Source organism: Pseudophryne corroboree, chromosome 1, assembly GCF_028390025.1.
Source record: "Pseudophryne corroboree isolate aPseCor3 chromosome 1, aPseCor3.hap2, whole genome shotgun sequence".
NCBI lineage: Eukaryota > Metazoa > Chordata > Amphibia > Anura > Myobatrachidae > Pseudophryne > Pseudophryne corroboree.
The window spans coordinates 53,250,158-53,268,672 of NC_086444.1; positions in this window are offsets into that span (position 1 = coordinate 53,250,158).

An 18,515-nucleotide genomic window follows, 5' to 3' on the forward strand; every position below is an offset into this window, starting at 1 on the left:
TCTGGGATTCCCCATAGGGAGGCCCACCCCATCATGCGACAGGCTTGTCAGTGTTGGAAGCAGGCTGACGGGCATCCCAGGACCGTTTGGGTTTGGGCTTATTGGGTTTGGAAGTGTGAGCCTGTTTCGGATAGGCCTGACCCTTTGTTTCCCTGAAGGATGAATGGAACGAAAGGAAGGACTCTTAGCCTTTGGTACCGAAGGAGCAGTACTAGGAAGACAAGCTGTTTTAGCAGAAGCTAAGTCAGCCACTATCTTGTTGAGGTCTTCTCCGAAAAGAATGTCTCCCTTAAAAGGGAGCACCTCCAGGGTTTTCTTAGAGTCCAGTTCCACAGACCAGGACCGTAACCAGAGAATACAGCGAGACAAAATGGACGTAGTAGAAGCCTTGGCCGCCAGAATACTGGCATCAGAAGCCGCCTCTTTAATGTAATGAGAAGCTGTGACAATATACGATAAGCATTGTCTAGCATGATCAGAAGCGTTGGAAGACATATCAGCTTCCAACTCCTGAGCCCACGCTTCAAACGCCTCTGCAGCCCATGTCGCTGCAATGGTGGGCCGGTGCGCAGCACCCGCTAGGATGTAAATCGCCTTTGAACAACCCTCCACACGCTTATCCGTCGGTTCTTTCAGAGACGTGACGGTATTTACTGGCAGAGCTGAGGATACCACTAGCCGCGCCACCTGCGAATCCACTGGCGGGGGTGTCTCCCAATTTTTACTTAGCTCCGCAGCGAGGGGATAGCGAGCCAGCATCTTCATGTGAGGCGTAAATTTCTTTCCTGGATTTTCCCAGGACTCCTGACGTATGTCAACTAAATGGTCAGAATGAGGTAAAACTTGTTTAACCACCTTCTGATGTTTAAACCTGTCCGGGTTCTTAGGGGCAGCATCAGGCTCCGGTTCATCAGTAATTTGAAGAATGAGCCTGATAGCCTCCAACATGTCAGGGACATCCACCTGTGAAACAGCTTCCCCATCAGAAGCGTCAAGATCAGAATCTGTGGGGTCAGTATAAACGCCATCCTCATCAGACGAGGAGTCTGGGATGTTGATGGATTGTGAGGAAGTAATGGCCCGCTTAGAGGACCCCTTGGTCTTGTGCGGGCGATGGTTAGACTTCTGAGTAGTCAGTGATTGGTTCAATTGCTGTAACTGAGCAGACAGTTGATCTGCCCATGGCGGGTTGACCGCGGGAACCATAAGCGGTTGTATCGGCACAGGAGGTCCCATAGGGGGCATTAGTCTGGTTACCAGCATATTCAATAGCGTGGAGAAGGTAGCCCAAGGCAGGTCATTATGAACCCCCGTTGCTACGATCCCACTGGGGGGCAAGGAACCCCCAGAACCTGTACCCTCAGCTGCAATATTTTCCTCAAATGTGTCTGCAGCGTCAACACCACGCAATGTGGGATCAGCCCCAGCACCATTGCCCTTTGTAGCTGACATATTCGAAAGCTCAATGCAAGGCAACCCAGTACAATATCAGCAGCACAATACCTGACAAGAACACCCTGTGCAATGTAACAGCACAAACAGGGAATTCATGAGGTATATGGTGACTAAAAATCACAGAGAAAAATACACACAGAGTATATCCTGTGAACTACCTATATAAATGACAAACCTGACGCACCTAGCCCCCTCAGGTTATAGAATATAGGGATAGCAATCTGAGTGAGAGACATGAAATGGAGGTCACACAGCAGCTATATCATACCTCCCAACTTTGTCCTCCTATGAAGAGGGACACACGCGCAGGGGCGTGACCTATGAAAAGGGGGTATGGCTTCGAGGGAGGACCACGCCCCCATTTCGTCACTGAGGGGGCATGCCCAGCTCTTTGTGAGCTGCTGGCATGCCCTCTCTCCCACTGTCTGCACTGAATAGACGCTGTGCGCATGCGCCCTGCATCTATTCACCGCTGCTCTGCTAAGCAGAGCAGCGAGTGCAGGAGCCTCCCAATTACCCCCCCCCCCCCATCACCGCGGGACACTGCGGCCCGCAGGTGGGACAGCGGGACAGTCCCCAAAAAACGGGACTGTCCCGCGAAAATCGGGACAGTTGGGAGGTATGGCTATATGCACACACACATAGTCACAATGTACAATGCAGAAATTAAGACATGCAATAACACTGCACTGGATTAGCAATACAGAGTAGCATACCTCCCAACTGTCCCGATTTTCGCGGGACAGTCCCGTTTTTTTGGGACTGTCCCGCTGTCCCACCCGCGGGCCGCAGTGTCCTGCGGTGTGGAAGGGGAAGTTGGGAGGCTCCTGTCATCGCTGCTCTGCTTAGCAGAGCAGCGGTGAATAGACGCTGTGCGCATGCGCACAGCGTCTATTCAGTGAAGACAGGGAGAGGGGGCATGCCAGCGGCTCACAGATCGCTGGTCATGCCCCCTTTACTGATGAAAAACGGGGTCATGACTCGCGATCGCGGCAGTGAGACCACGCCCCCTTTTGGTTAGGCCACACACCCTTTTCGGGCGCGCAGGAGTCCCTCTTTGAGCCCTCAGAATGTTGGGAGGTATGGAGTAGTACTAAGTATAGCTATGTAGTCAATAGATATAACAATGCACAGTAAAGACTGGATGTATATTACAGGGTACTTGTACTATATAACCCTGACTAAATGCACTCTTTCTTAACTAACACTGTCAGCAGACATGTAGAATACTTAAGTGTCCTGTAAAATGCACAGCGCTGACATGCAGGCGGCTTTACAGAGGAGGATTTGCCCAAACAGTCCCAGGATCAGCTCAGCTTGTCCTAATGGCGCCCAAACGCTGACAGGGAGTGAGGGAGAGAGAGAGATGCAGCTGCAGGGCGGGAACATTTACTCTAAATGGCGCCCTGGGGCTGGGGGAAGGGCTACAGGTCAAAGCCTTATCCCCCTGCTGGACTTCACCACCGGGTATTGTGGGCTATATAATAAACGTTTTTTTATCAAAACCGACCTGTGCCCTTGGTGGTCTAGTGGGGTCCCTGTAATGCCACAGTGTCCACGCCAGCGCGTGCGGGCCATCTCCCACCGGCCGCGTGGGATCGCGATTTCCAGCGGGTCCCGTCTGGGGGACCCACTTACCTCCTCCCTGATTGCGGCCACGTGATCCTGGAGGGCAGCGGTGGTGTTTGTGACTAACTTCAGAAAAACCGGAACCTCCGCTGTAGGTACCCGGCAACCAGGGCACGGAAGTGTACAGCGCCGCTGGGGGAGGTGATGGAGCTGCAGCAGGAGATGTCTGACTGACATCTAACACTTACAGTGCCTCTGCTGCAGCCCTTGAAGTCTTCATTTTTCACTTTAAAAGCTCTTCTCAGGGCTGCTGGAGCAGCCCCCCTGTTGTATGCCTGCTTACTGCATGGCACCAACTACAAAACTGAGCTCCTGTGCACGGAGGCGGGGTTATAGAGGCGGCGCAATGCATTCTGGGAACAGTCAAAGCTTTTAGCCTGTTGGTGCCTCGGATCAAGATCCTACTCTACACCCCCAATGTCATTCCCTGTGGAGCCCGGTGTACCCCGCAGCAGAAATGTGAGTTTTTAGACACAAATGAAAATCGCATGCGAGTTATCGCGAGATTTCACACCCGGAAGCATGCAATTTTTTTGACCAACCGAAAAGCGAGTTTCATTATGCGAGTTGCACAGTGTGCTAGAAAGTCACCAATTGGCTAACAAAAATTCTCCTGATTTATGCGTCACACACCCTATATACACTTCTGTCATCCAATTTGTGCTTTGAGAGGAAGTGAGGAGTTTTAGGAAGGAGCAGGAGAGTTTAGTAGGGATGTGCACTTGAAATTTTTCGGGTTTTGTGTTTTGGTTTTGGGTTCGGTTCCGCGGCCGTGTTTTGGGTTCGACCGCGTTTTGGCAAAACCTCACCGAATTTTTTTTGTCGGATTCGGGTGTGTTTTGGATTCGGGTGTTTTTTTCAAAAAACCCTAAAAAACAGCTTAAATCATAGAATTTGGGGGTCATTTTGATCCGAAAGTATTATTAACCTCAAAAACCATAATTTCCACTCATTTTCAGTCTATTCTGAATACCTCACACCTCACAATATTATTTTTAGTCCTAAAATTTGCACCGAGGTCGCTGGATGACTAAGCTAAGCGACCCTAGTGGCCGACACAAACACCTGGCCCATCTAGGAGTGGCACTGCAGTGTCACGCAGGATGGCCCTTCCAAAAAACACTCCCCAAACAGCACATGACGCAAAGAAGAAAAAAAGAGGCGCAATGAGGTAGCTGTGTGAGTAAGCTAAGCGACCCTAGTGGCCGACACAAACACCTGGCCCATCTAGGAGTGGCACTGCAGTGTCACGCAGGATGGCCCTTCCAAAAAACACTCCCCAAACAGCACATGACGCAAAGAAGAAAAAAAGAGGCGCAATGAGGTAGCTGTGTGAGTAAGATAAGCGACCCTAGTGGCCGACACAAACACCTGGCCCATCTAGGAGTGGCACTGCAGTGTCACGCAGGATGGCCCTTCCAAAAAACACTCCCCAAACAGCACATGACGCAAAGAAGAAAAAAAGAGGCGCAATGAGGTAGCTGTGTGAGTAAGCTAAGCGACCCTAGTGGCCGACACAAACACCTGGCCCATCTAGGAGTGGCACTGCAGTGTCACGCAGGATGGCCCTTCCAAAAAACACTCCCCAAACAGCACATGACACAAAGAAGAAAAAAAGAGGCGCAATGAGGTAGCTGTGTGAGTAAGCTAAGCGACCCTAGTGGCCGACACAAACACCTGGCCCATCTAGGAGTGGCACTGCAGTGTCACGCAGGATGGCCCTTCCAAAAAACACTCCCCAAACAGCACATGACGCAAATAAAAATGAAAGAAAAAAGAGGTGCAAGATGGAATTGTCCTTGGGCCCTCCCACCCACCCTTATGTTGTATAAACAGGACATGCACACTTTAACCAACCCATCATTTCAGTGACAGGGTCTGCCACACGACTGTGACTGAAATGACGGGTTGGCTTGGACCCCCACCGAAAAAGAAGCAATTAATCTCTCCTTGCACAAACTGGCTCTACAGAGGCAAGATGTCCACCTCATCATCATCCTCCGATATATCACCGTGTACATCCCGCTCCTCACAGATTATCAATTCGTCCCCACTGGAATCCACCATCTCAGCTCCCTGTGTACTTTGTGGAGGCAATTGCTGCTGGTCAATGTCTCCACGGAGGAATTGATTATAATTCATTTTAATGAACATCATCTTCTCCACATTTTCTGGAAGTAACCTCGTACGCAGATTGCTGACAAGGTGAGCGGCGGCACTAAACACTCTTTCGGAGTACACACTTGTGGGAGGGCAACTTAGGTAGAATAAAGCCAGTTTGTGCAAGGGCCTCCAAATTGCCTCTTTTTCCTGCCAGTATAAGTACGGACTGTCTGACGTGCCAACTTGGATGCGGTCACTCATATAATCCTCCACCATTCTTTCAATGGTGAGAGAATCATATGCAGTGACAGTAGACGACATGTCCGTAATCGTTGGCAGGTCCTTCAGTCCGGACCAGATGTCAGCATCAGCAGTCGCTCCAGACTGCCCTGCATCACCGCCAGCGGGTGGGCTCGGAATTCTGAGCCTTTTCCTCGCACCCCCAGTTGCGGGAGAATGTGAAGGAGGAGATGTTGACAGGTCGCGTTCCGCTTGACTTGACAATTTTGTCACCAGCAGGTCTTTGAACCCCAGCAGACTTGTGTCTGCCGGAAAGAGAGATCCAAGGTAGGTTTTAAATCTAGGATCGAGCACGGTGGCCAAAATGTAGTGCTCTGATTTCAACAGATTGACCACCCGTGAATCCTTGTTAAGCGAATTAAGGGCTCCATCCACAAGTCCCACATGCCTAGCGGAATCGCTCCCTTTTAGCTCCTCCTTCAATGCCTCCAGCTTCTTCTGCAAAAGCCTGATGAGGGGAATGACTTGACTCAGGCTGGCAGTGTCTGAACTGACTTCACGTGTGGCAAGTTCAAAAGGTTGCAGAACCTTGCACAACGTTGAAATCATTCTCCACTGCGCTTGAGACAGGTACATTCCACCTCCTATATCGTGCTCAATTGTATAGGCTTGAATGGCCTTTTGCTGCTCCTCCAACCTCTGAAGCATATAGAGGGTTGAATTCCACCTCGTTACCACTTCTTGCTTCAGATAATGGCAGGGCAGGTTCAGGCGTTTTTGGTGGTGCTCCAGTCTTCTGTACGTGGTGCCTGTACGCTGAAAGTGTCCCGCAATTCTTCTGGCCACCGACAGCATCTCTTGCACGCCCCTGTCGTTTTTTAAAAAATTCTGCACCACCAAATTCAAGGTATGTGCAAAACATGGGACGTGCTGGAATTTGCCCATATTTAATGCACACACAATATTGCTGGCGTTGTCCGATGCCACAAATCCACAGGAGAGTCCAATTGGGGTAAGCCATTCCGCGATGATCTTCCTCAGTTGCCGTAAGAGGTTTTCAGCTGTGTGCGTATTCTGGAAACCGGTGATACAAAGCGTAGCCTGCCTAGGAAAGAGTTGGCGTTTGCGAGATGCTGCTACTGGTGCCGCCGCTGCTGTTCTTGCGGCGGGAGTCCATACATCTACCCAGTGGGCTGTCACAGTCATATAGTCCTGACCCTGCCCTGCTCCACTTGTCCACATGTCCGTGGTTAAGTGGACATTGGGTACAACTGCATTTTTTAGGACACTGGTGAGTCTTTTTCTGACGTCCGTGTACATTCTCGGTATCGCCTGCCTAGAGAAGTGGAACCTAGATGGTATTTGGTAACGGGGGCACACTGCCTCAATAAATTGTCTAGTTCCCTGTGAACTAACGGCGGATACCAGACGCACGTCTAACACCAACATAGTTGTCAAGGCCTCAGTTATCCGCTTTGCAACAGGATGACTGCTGTGATATTTCATCTTCCTCGCAAAGGACTGTTGGACAGTCAATTGCTTGGTGGAAGTGGTAAAAGTGGGCTTACGACTTCCCCTCTGGGATGACCATCGACTCCCAGCAGCAACAACAGCAGTAGGGGTTACACGCAAGGATGCATCGGAGGAATCCCAGGCAGGAGAGGACTCGTCAGAATTGCCAGTGACATGGCATGCAGGACTATTGGCATTCCTGGGGAAGGAGGAAATTGACACTGAGGGAGTTGGTGGGGTGGTTTGCGTGAGCTTGGTTACAAGAGGAAGGGATTTACTGGTCAGTGGACTGCTTCCGCTGTCGCCCAAAGTTTTTGAACTTGTCACTGACTTATTATGAATGCGCTGCAGGTGACGTATAAGGGAGGATGTTCCGAGGTGGTTAACGTCCTTACCCCTACTTATTACAGCTTGACAAAGGCAACACACGGCTTGACAAATGTTGTCCGCATTTCTGGTGAAATACTTCCACACCGAAGAGCTGATTTTTTTGGTATTTTCACCAGGCATGTCAACGGCCCTATTCCTCCCACGGACAACAGGTGTCTCCCCGGGTGCCTGACTTAAACAAACCACCTCACCATCAGAATCCTCCTTGTCAATTTCCTCCCCTACGCCAGCAACACCCATATCCTCCTCATCCTGGTGTACTTCAACACTGACATCTTCAATCTGACTATCAGGAACTGGACTGCGGGTGCTCCTTCCAGCACTTGCAGGGGGCGTGCAAATGGTGGAAGGCGCATGCTCTTCACGTCCAGTGTTGGGAAGGTCAGGCATCGCAACCGACACAATTGGACTCTCCTTGTGGATTTGGGATTTCGAAGAACGCACAGTTCTTTGCGGTGCTTTTGCCAGCTTGAGTCTTTTCAGTTTTCTAGCGAGAGGCTGAGTGCTTCCATCCTCATGTGAAGCTGAACCACTAGCCATGAACATAGGCCAGGGCCTCAGCCATTCCTTGCCACTCCGTGTGGTAAATGGCATATTGGCAAGTTTACGCTTCTCCTCCGACAATTTTATTTTAGATTTTGGAGTCCTTTTTTTACTGATATTTGGTGTTTTGGATTTTACATGCTCTGTACTATGACATTGGGCATCGGCCTTGGCAGACGACGTTGCTGGCATTTCATCGTCTCGGCCATGACTAGTGGCAGCAGCTTCAGCACGAGGTGGAAGTGGATCTTGATCTTTCCCTAATTTTGGAACCTCAACATTTTTGTTCTCCATATTTTAATAGGCACAACTAAAAGGCACCTCAGGTAAACAATGTAGATGGATGGATACTAGTATACTTATGGATGGACGAGCGACTGCCGACACAGAGGTAGCTACAGCCGTGGACTACCGTACTGTGTCTGCTGCTAATATAGACTGGATGATAATGAGATGAAATCAATATATATATATATATATAATATCACTAGTACTGCAGCCGGACAGGTATATATATTTATTATGTAATGACTGATGACGGACCTGCTGGACACTGTCAGCTCAGCAGCACCGCAGACTGCTACAGTAAGCTACTATAGTAGTATGTATAAAGAAGAAAGAAAAAAAAAAAACCACTGGTAGGTGGTATACAATTATGGATGGACGAGCGACTGCCGACACAGAGGTAGCTACAGCCGTGGACTACCGTACTGTGTCTGCTGCTAATATAGACTGGATGATAATGAGATGAAATCAATATATATTATATCACACTAGTACTGCAGCCGGACAGGTAGATATATTTATTATGTAATGACTGATGACGGACCTGCTGGACACTGTCAGCTCAGCAGCACCGCAGACTGCTACAGTAAGCTACTATAGTAGTATGTATAAAGAAGAAAGAAAAAAAAAAACCACGGGTAGGTGGTATACAATTATGGATGGACGAGCGACTGCCGACACAGAGGTAGCTACAGCCGTGGACTACCGTACTGTGTCTGCTGCTAATATAGACTGGATGATAAGGAGATGAAATCAATATATATATATATATATAATATCACTAGTACTGCAGCTGGACAGGTATATATATTTATTATGTAATGACTGATGACGGACCTGCTGGACACTGTCAGCTCAGCAGCACCGCAGACTGCTACAGTAAGCTACTATAGTAGTATGTATAAAGAAGAAAGAAAAAAAAAACCACGGGTAGGTGGTATACAATTATGGATGGTCGAGCGACTGCCGACACAGAGGTAGCTACAGCCGTGGACTACCGTACTGTGTCTGCTGCTAATATAGACTGGATGATAAGGAGATGAAATCAATATATATATATATATATATATATAATATCACTAGTACTGCAGCCGGACAGGTATATATATTTATTATGTAATGACTGATGACGGACCTGCTGGACACTGTCAGCTCAGCAGCACCGCAGACTGCTACAGTAAGCTACTATAGTAGTATGTATAAAGAATAAAGAAAAAAAAAAACACGGGTAGGTGGTATACAATTATGGATGGACGAGCGACTGCCGACACAGAGGTAGCTACAGCCGTGGACTACCGTACTGTGTCTGCTGCTAATATAGACTGGATGATAAGGAGATGAAATCAATATATATTATATCACACTAGTACTGCAGCCGGACAGGTAGATATATTTATTATGTAATGACTGATGACGGACCTGCTGGACACTGTCAGCTCAGCAGCACCGCAGACTGCTACAGTAAGCTACTATAGTAGTATGTATAAAGAAGAAAAAAAAAAAACCACGGGTAGGTGGTATACAATTATGGATGGACGAGCGACTGCCGACACAGAGGTAGCTACAGCCGTGGACTACCGTACTGTGTCTGCTGCTAATATAGACTGGATGATAAGGAGATGAAATCAATATATATATATATATAATATCACTAGTACTGCAGCCGGACAGGTATATATATTTATTATGTAATGACTGATGACGGACCTGCTGGACACTGTCAGCTCAGCAGCACCGCAGACTGCTACAGTAAGCTACTATAGTAGTATGTATAAAGAAGAAAGAAAGAAAAAAAAAACACGGGTAGGTGGTATACAATTATGGATGGACGAGCGACTGCCGACACAGAGGTAGCTACAGCCGTGGACTACCGTACTGTGTCTGCTGCTAATATAGACTGGATGATAATGAGATGAAATCAATATATATATATATAATATCACTAGTACTGCAGCCGGACAGGTATATATATTTATTATGTAATGACTGATGACGGACCTGCTGGACACTGTCAGCTCAGCAGCACCGCAGACTGCTACAGTAAGCTACTATAGTAGTATGTATAAAGAAGAAAGAAAAAAAAAATAACCACGGGTAGGTGGTATACAATTATGGATGGACGAGCGACTGCCGACACAGAGGTAGCTACAGCCGTGGACTACCGTACTGTGTCTGCTGCTAATATAGACTGGATGATAATGAGATGAAATCAATATATATATATATAATATCACTAGTACTGCAGCCGGACAGGTATATATATTTATTATGTAATGACTGATGACGGACCTGCTGGACACAGTCAGCTCAGCAGCACCGCAGACTGCTACAGTAAGCTACTATAGTAGTATGTATAAAGAAGAAAAAAAAAAAAAAAACCACGGGTAGGTGGTATACAATATTATATATATATTATATACAATTATATATATATATATTAAACTGGTGGTGACTGGTGGTCAGGTCACTGGTCACACTATCAGCAACTTGCAAGTAGTACTCCTAAGCAGACAATCACAATATATATTATACTGGTGGTCAGTGTGGTCACAATGGCAGTGTGGCACTCTGGCAGCAAAAGTGTGCACTGTACGTTATATGTACTCCTGAGTCCTGCTCTCAGACTCTAACTGCTCCCCACTGTCAGTGTCTCCCCCACAAGTCAGATAATATACAGTCACACTATCTATCACTTCAGCAAGTAACTAGTACTCCTCCTAATGCTCCCCAAAATTACTACTGTGTCTCTCTCTACTGTCTCACTCTCTTCTCTATAAACGGAGAGGACGCCAGCCACGTCCTCTCCCTATGAATCTCAATGCACGTGTGAAAATGGCGGCGACGCGCGGCTCCTTATATAGAATCCGAGTCTCGCGATAGAATCCGAGCCTCGCGAGAATCCGACAGCGGGATGATGACGTTCGGGCGCGCTCGGGTTAACCGAGCAAGGCGGGAAGATCCGAGTCACTCGGCCCCGTGTAAAAAAACATGAAGTTCGGGCGGGTTCGGATTCCGAGGAACCGAACCCGCTCATCCCTAGAGTTTAGTGTGTTAAAGTTGTGTTGTTTGTGCTGAAAAAAATGTCTTCTTGGTCACTTGGGAGAAAGCAGAGGAAGGAAGTAGTGGAGGAGGCAGAGACTGTGGATAAGGGTAGCACTGAGGAGTTGGAGGAACAGGACAGTAGTGAGGTGGAGGTGCAGAAGGAGGATGAGGAGGATGTTGGTGATCTTGGCCCTGGGAAGACGCAGGCTGGCCGGAATGTTCGGTTTAGCTATGCAGAAAATTGTGCATTGGCTCACGTCATGGTCGCAGTTTTTCCTCAGCTGCTAGGAGAACACTTTCACCGCACATCAGCCGCACGTACAGTAAGAAGGCGATTTGGGGAAGTGTGGCTGATGCGGTGAATGCTGTGAGCCAGTTTTGCCAAGACCTTAAAAATATTTTAAAAAGGTTCAACGACATCAGCAAGGTCACCAAGACCAAGTTGGCTGAGGAGCAGAGACAGAGACACAAGACAGGAGGTGGTCGTCCTGCTCCTATTCATTTGACCAGCTATGAAGAGTAGCTACGACAAATATTTAGTCCTGAAGTCCTGCCTGGTGAACACATCATCGACACGGACCAGCCACAATCACCCAGGCCTCCTGGTAAGTAAGTAGACAAATATTCCCCCTTTTAAGTGTACCTTTAAAAATAATTTCCACAAGTATTTAGATTATCATCATCATGGTCAACATTTTTTCATCTTAATGTATATACAGGGGTGTGGATCATTAGATCGACAGTGTCTAGGTCGACCACTATAGGTCGACAGTCACTCGGTCGACAGGGTCTGAAGGTCGACAGGGTTTCTAGGTCGACATGTGCTAGGTCGACAGTTCAAAAGGTCGACATGAGTTTTTCATGTTTTTTTGGTGTCGTTTTCTTCGTAGAGTGACCGGGAACCCCAATTAGTGCTTCGGGCAAGATTACCGTTCCAATCGTAGTCCACGTGGATCGTTAAGTATGAAAAAGTTTTAAAAAAGAAAAAAAATGTGAAAAACTCATGTCGACCTTTTGACTTGTCGACCTAGCGCATATAGTGGTCGACCTAAACATTGTCGACCTAGACACTGTCGATCTTCAGACCGGATCCCATATACAGATGTAGCCACACTTATCTTTGCCTGATGCATACACATCGCAGCATAACTGATGGGATCCCACAACTAGGACGCACACTTACATACGTACACACACATCCATAGGAATTAATGGATCGATCGGTGACTGTGAAAAGTTGCAACCTGTCGCACAATGCAGCATGTCGCAACGCAGCAAAGATGAGCATGGCTATATCTGTATATATTTTTTAATTAAAATCTCACTAAAGCATTGCCTCTAGTCATATTTTAATAATATTGTGTAAATGCATTATTTTTTTAAAAAAAAAGTAAAATGTATTTTATTAAATCTTTTTTTTTTTTTTCATTTTAAAAACATCATGACATTTGTTGCAGTATCCATGGAAAGGTTTTCTTTGGGTGCTAAAGTAATTTTTTACAATGGTATTACTCTGTAACACCCCAGCACAGTAATGTAAAATTGTTCAGGTGCACAATGGGGGTCATTCCGACCCGTTCGCACACAGCAGTTCTTCGCTGCGGCGCGAATGGGTCGGAACTGTGCATGCGCGGCGCCCGCAATGTGCACGCGTGTCGTTGCCCAGCGACAGAGTTCCGGGGCGGATACTCACCATTTTCCGGGCGTGGAGATCCGAACACAGGCGTGTCCAGGTGTTTGGAGGGCGGATGTCTGACGTCAATCCCGGGACCTTCGTCGCTGGGTCCATCGCAGAGGGTAAGTAGGTCTGACCCTGGTCTTGTTTTGCAGGAAACTTTTTTAGCATAGCAGGGCTGCACAAGCGATCGCAGCCCTGCTATGCTAAAATACACTCCCCCATAGACGGCGTCAAGTTGATCGCACGAGCAGCAAAAAGTTGCTACATGTGATCAACTCGGAATGGGGGCCCATGTGCGTTAAACAAAATTTTTTTGTGTGTATGTAGGCAAGGTCATTAGCACAGAATGGTTGCACTCTATTCACCTTTACAATGTATATTTAAAAATAGGCAGGTTTGTTATTAAGCAAAAAATCGTAACTGTTTTTAAAAAACTTCTTTTAACACAGCTGCTGCATCAAGGAGAGGGCCTGCACCAACGAAGCGGCGGACCCAACCAGGCTTGGACTGGACCACAGGGGAACAGGGGAAACCACCGGTGGGGGCCCATCTCCTGCTCTAAGAATCAGGTTCCAGACTGTGCACTTGAATTATACATTATACATATGTTACCTTATACTGGACTATGGTGTATTTTCTACAGTACATTGCTGTTATTAATCTGGTACATTATCATGCATGCAGCAGCTGAATTTACTGTGTATACTGTATTTATGAAGGGGCCCAGATGTTGTACTCTCTAATGGTTAGTCAAACCAATGAGGTGGCAGGCCACACCCCTCTGCAGACTGGCCACACCCCTAACATTGGCCCCTACCACTGCATTTCCCCGGTGGGCCCTACATGCCCCAGTCCGACACTGGACCCAACTGACCACACAGGGTGCTGGTAAGACCACGTTAAAAAAAAAAAACCCCATAAAAGAACATCATTCAACAGGCCGCTGTAGTGGTGGGTACACATTAGGATGACTTGCTAGCGATGTGATGACGTCAGTGACAGGAGCCAGCATCAGTAAGTGAGTCTGCTCAGCAAGTACACGCACACTTACTGATGCCAGCACCAACCAGTGACAGTGAAGGGGGCCCATGCTGCATCAATAGCAATATTGCCTGGATGGCGGTCATTAGGTCGACATGGGTTAGGTCAACATACATTGGGTCGACCACGTTTGGTCGACATGCATTAGGTCGACATAATCAAAAGGTCGACATACGTTTTTCACATTTGTTTTCTTCTTTTTTGACCTTTTTCATACTTAACGATCCACGTGGACTACAACTGGGAACGGTAACCTGTGCCGAGCGCAGCGGCAACGGAGCGAAGCACCGTGCCCGAAGCATGGTGAGTGAAGCGAGCCACGCGAGGGGTCACGGTGCACTTATTGGGGTTCCCCATCACTTTTCGAAGAAAACGATACCCAAAAAAATTAGAAAACTCATGTCGACCTAATAACCAAGTTGACCTAGTGATCATGTCGACCAAATGTGGTCGACCCATTGTATGTCGACCTAGCTCATGTCGACTTAATGAACCACACATATACTCTGTTCTTCTGTTTAATGTTTGGCCTGTGGCATCCTACTGTCTCCCTTCCCCTCCTCACATCATGTCACTGCCCCTGTCACATGTAGACCTGTCCTCACTGACACATGACTCATCTCCTGATATACTCTGTGCTGCTGGGGGAGCCTGCTCCTTCCACTATATAACTCTACGCCTGTGGCTTCCTGCAGCCTCCATTCCTCTCCTCACATTATGTCACTGCCCCTGTCACATGCAGTCCTGTCCTCACTGACACATCACTCATCTCCTGATGTACTCTGTGCTGCTGGGGAATCTTCTCCTTCCACTATATAACTCTCAGCCTGTGGCTTCCTGTTGCCTCCATTCCCCTCCTCACATCATGTCACTGCCCCTGTCACATGCAGCCCTGTCTTCAAGAACATATCAGTCATCTCCTGATATCCTCTGTGCTGCTGGGGACCCTGCTCCTTCCACTATATCTCTCTCAGTCTGTGGCTTCCTGCTGCCTCCATTCCCCTCCTCACATCATGTCACTGCCCCTGTCACATGCAGCCCTGTCCTCACTGACACATCACTCATCTCCTGATATACTCTGTGCTGCTGGGGACCCTGCTCCTCCCACTATATAACTCTCAGTCTGTGGCTTCCTGCTGCCTCCATTCCCCTCCTCACATCATGTCACTGCCCCTGTCACATGCAGCCCTGTCCTCACTGACACACCACACATCTCCTGATATACTCCGTGCTGCTGGGGACCCTGCTCCTCCCACTATATTACTCTCAGACTGTGGCTTCCTGCAGCCTCCATTCCCCTCCTCACATCATGTCACTGCCCCTGTCACATGTAGACCTGTCCTCACTAACACATCACTCATCTCCTGATATACTCCGTGCTGCTGGGGACCCTGCTCCTCCCACTATATAATACCCCTTTCACACAGCCCAAAATTTCCCTGGTTAAAACACATGAACGCGCATCAACCCGGGAAATTTCTCGGTGTGAAAGGGTACAGGGACAAAAACCCGGGATTTCTGTCCCCGCATTTCAACCCTGCAATCGACCAGGGTTGGTCCCGGGATGTTCCCTGGAACCTGGACAGTGTGAACGGTGCAGGGACATGTCCCGCCTTCCCGGGTTGCCTATAATGATGCTGATTGGCTCTTCAGGGCACTTCCTGGTCTTGTTTTTTCCCTCTGTGTCGCGCAGAGGATGCACAGCAGCGTGGAGGCAGGTACTGTCAGCTCTGTGGCACATCACACCCCTGCTGCGCATTTATACCACTGCTGCCCTGCAATGTCTTGGACAAATGCTGAGGTGAGGGAGCTTTTAAGTATCAGAGGGGAGGAGGAGATCCGGCGCCAAATCACAGGCACTGTAAAGGATGCCCAGATATACCACAACACAGCGAAGATCCTTGTCTCACGGGGCATAATCCGTACCCAACAACAAGTGGTAAATAAACTGAAATCGCTGAAAAAGCAGTTTAATCGCATCCATGACCACAACAGGAACAAAAGTGGTGCTGCAAGGCGCAACTGGATGTTTTATGATCAATGTGCATCTATTTTTGGCAGCACTGCGCTCACTGACCCCATCAGCCGGTCATCTTCCAGCTCAGCCACTCCCTCACCCTTTGTGGTTGCTGATGACAGTGAATCCAGCATGGAAAGTACCCAATGTGGGCCACCATCATCATCGCCCATACTGTTCCCAGATGACCCTGGCCACCCCGATCTGGACTCATCTGTCAACCAGACTGATGACAATATACCCGACATCAGTGCGGAAGCTGTGATTGGGCAGGAAACAAATGTGGATGCGACACTCCAGCCAAATCCCCCTGTGATGCGCACCAATAGTAAGTATATGTGCTTGCTTAGCATCATTTATGCATAAAAAACCCGTATTGCTTTGAACTTTAATTCTGCACTATATGACACCGTAACCACCCACAATTAAGTTTATTCTGTAGAGTTTACAGTGTATCTAGTGAAGGTGGTAGGAGGCCCCAAACGCGTACAAAAACAACACTGCTTGTTCTTATATGCCCTTTTATTCCCCTTGCAGTATATACAGTTCCCAAGAGGAGACGCAGAGCCACCAAAGTGGAGCTTGCTGTACGGGCAATGACCTCTGTACTGGAACTGCACGACATGGATACCAACATGCAGCACCAAGAGGATGCCCGCCAACTCCGTTTTATAGAGGCAGAAAGAGAGCTGCAGCAATCCTTCATTACACAGATAATGGGACACCAAGAACGCATCTTGAGCCAATACCAAGAGCGGCAGTTTCAGTTCATGGAACACTTCTTGCCACACAATCAGGGCCACAATATGTACCCACATAACCACCCCAACCAGGCCCTCCCTGTCCCAGACACAGTTATCCATCGTATTCCATAGTAGGCCACTACTATGACCCCCCTAACCATAACCCCAAATATGGAGGTCACTAGGATGTTCCATGTATTGTATGGCAGTCACTAGGATGCTCCTTGTATAGTATGGTGGTCACTAGGATGCTGCCTGTATTGTGATAGTGGTCATTAGTATGCCCCCTGTATTGTATGGGGGTTACTAGGATGATCCATGTAATGTATGGAGGCCAATAGGATGTTCTTCTGTATTGTATGGCAGTCACCAGGATGCTGCCTGTATTGTATGGTGATCACTAGACTGTAGCCAGTATTGCATGGTGGTCTCTATAATGATGCCTGTATTGTATGACAGTCACTAGGATGGTCTCTGTATTTTATGGTGGGGACTAGGTAGCTCCCTGTTTTGTATGGCAGTCACTATAGTGATCTGTGTATTGTATAGTCATCATTAGGATGCACCCTGTATGGTAAAGTGGACACTATGATACTCTTAATAGCACCTATGCTGCCCCCTGCAAAACATATACACACACAAGGTAACAATTGGGTGAGGTCCCTGACTAGAATAGGACCCTGGAAGTGTTTGCATCTCATTCGCAGAGGCAGCAAAATACCACTCAAAGTGTCCTGGAGATACTGGGCTGCAACTTTAACTGCACAAGAATCAGTTCTAAAAACACACAAATTGACAGAATGAACTTGGCGTGAGAAAACGCCGCTTCATCTCAGTACTTCTTAAACAGATTCAGACCCAGATGCACACAGATGTGCAAGTATAGCACATCAAATTCATCAGTCAAAGTAGTAGAAAGACGCTTAGTGCGGCCGAGTCAGGGCCGTAACTTGCGCTGTGCCTGGCACACAGTGCATATGCCGCGCATATTAACAGTGGGCGTACACCACCTGCCGCTGCCTGCCGCTGCTGATTGCTAGCTGCACTGCCCGGCTACTTCTCACATAGGTAGTCGAGCAGCTGTCAGTGACGCTTCGGCTCCGCCCCTCCCACCTCTCCCCTTTAAGGCAGCCACAGCACTAAGCAGCAGGCTGGTCCTTGGAGAGATGGCGTCTCTTCCAGCATGACCCTAGCCCACCCATAGTGCCCTGCGCTGCGAAGACCTGGGCAATAGGGAGAAGGGGGACAGCTTCTAAGGAAGCTGCGACGCAACAGAGTGACAGTGAGAAACTGATTGGAGGTCCAGGCAGTCTCTGTGTCTCACTCTCTAAATTTCTAAAAAAGTTACCTGCCTATTAGTAACCCCCCCATACCCCCGCCCTGTGACTCTCATTAATAACCTTCCTAAATAATTCACCTTCATGGATATCATAATTCAATTATCTGTAATCCCCCTATACAGTGTCAGGGTGTGAAGAAAGCAGGGCCGTAACTAGGTGTGTGTTGAGTGTGCCTAGCACATAACGCACTTGCGGTGTGAGCACATCGTGCGCTGTGTGCTTCCGATTGGCCGCCTTGATGGTGATTGTTGCAGAGCTGTTCGGAGGTAGTACAAGCTGCAGCGGACTTCAGCCTTGGGTATGACAATGGGGGGGACAGTGCAGCACTGGTGAAGGAGAGACCTCTATTGTTAGCTGCAGCATCGGGGATGGCAACAGGGAAGACTGTCTGCACACACTGTCAGTGAGTAACACACACACAAGGGCTCTACCTGGTGAGATGTGTCTAAGGGGCTCTACCTGCTACCTGGCACAATGTATCTAAGGGGCGCTAACTG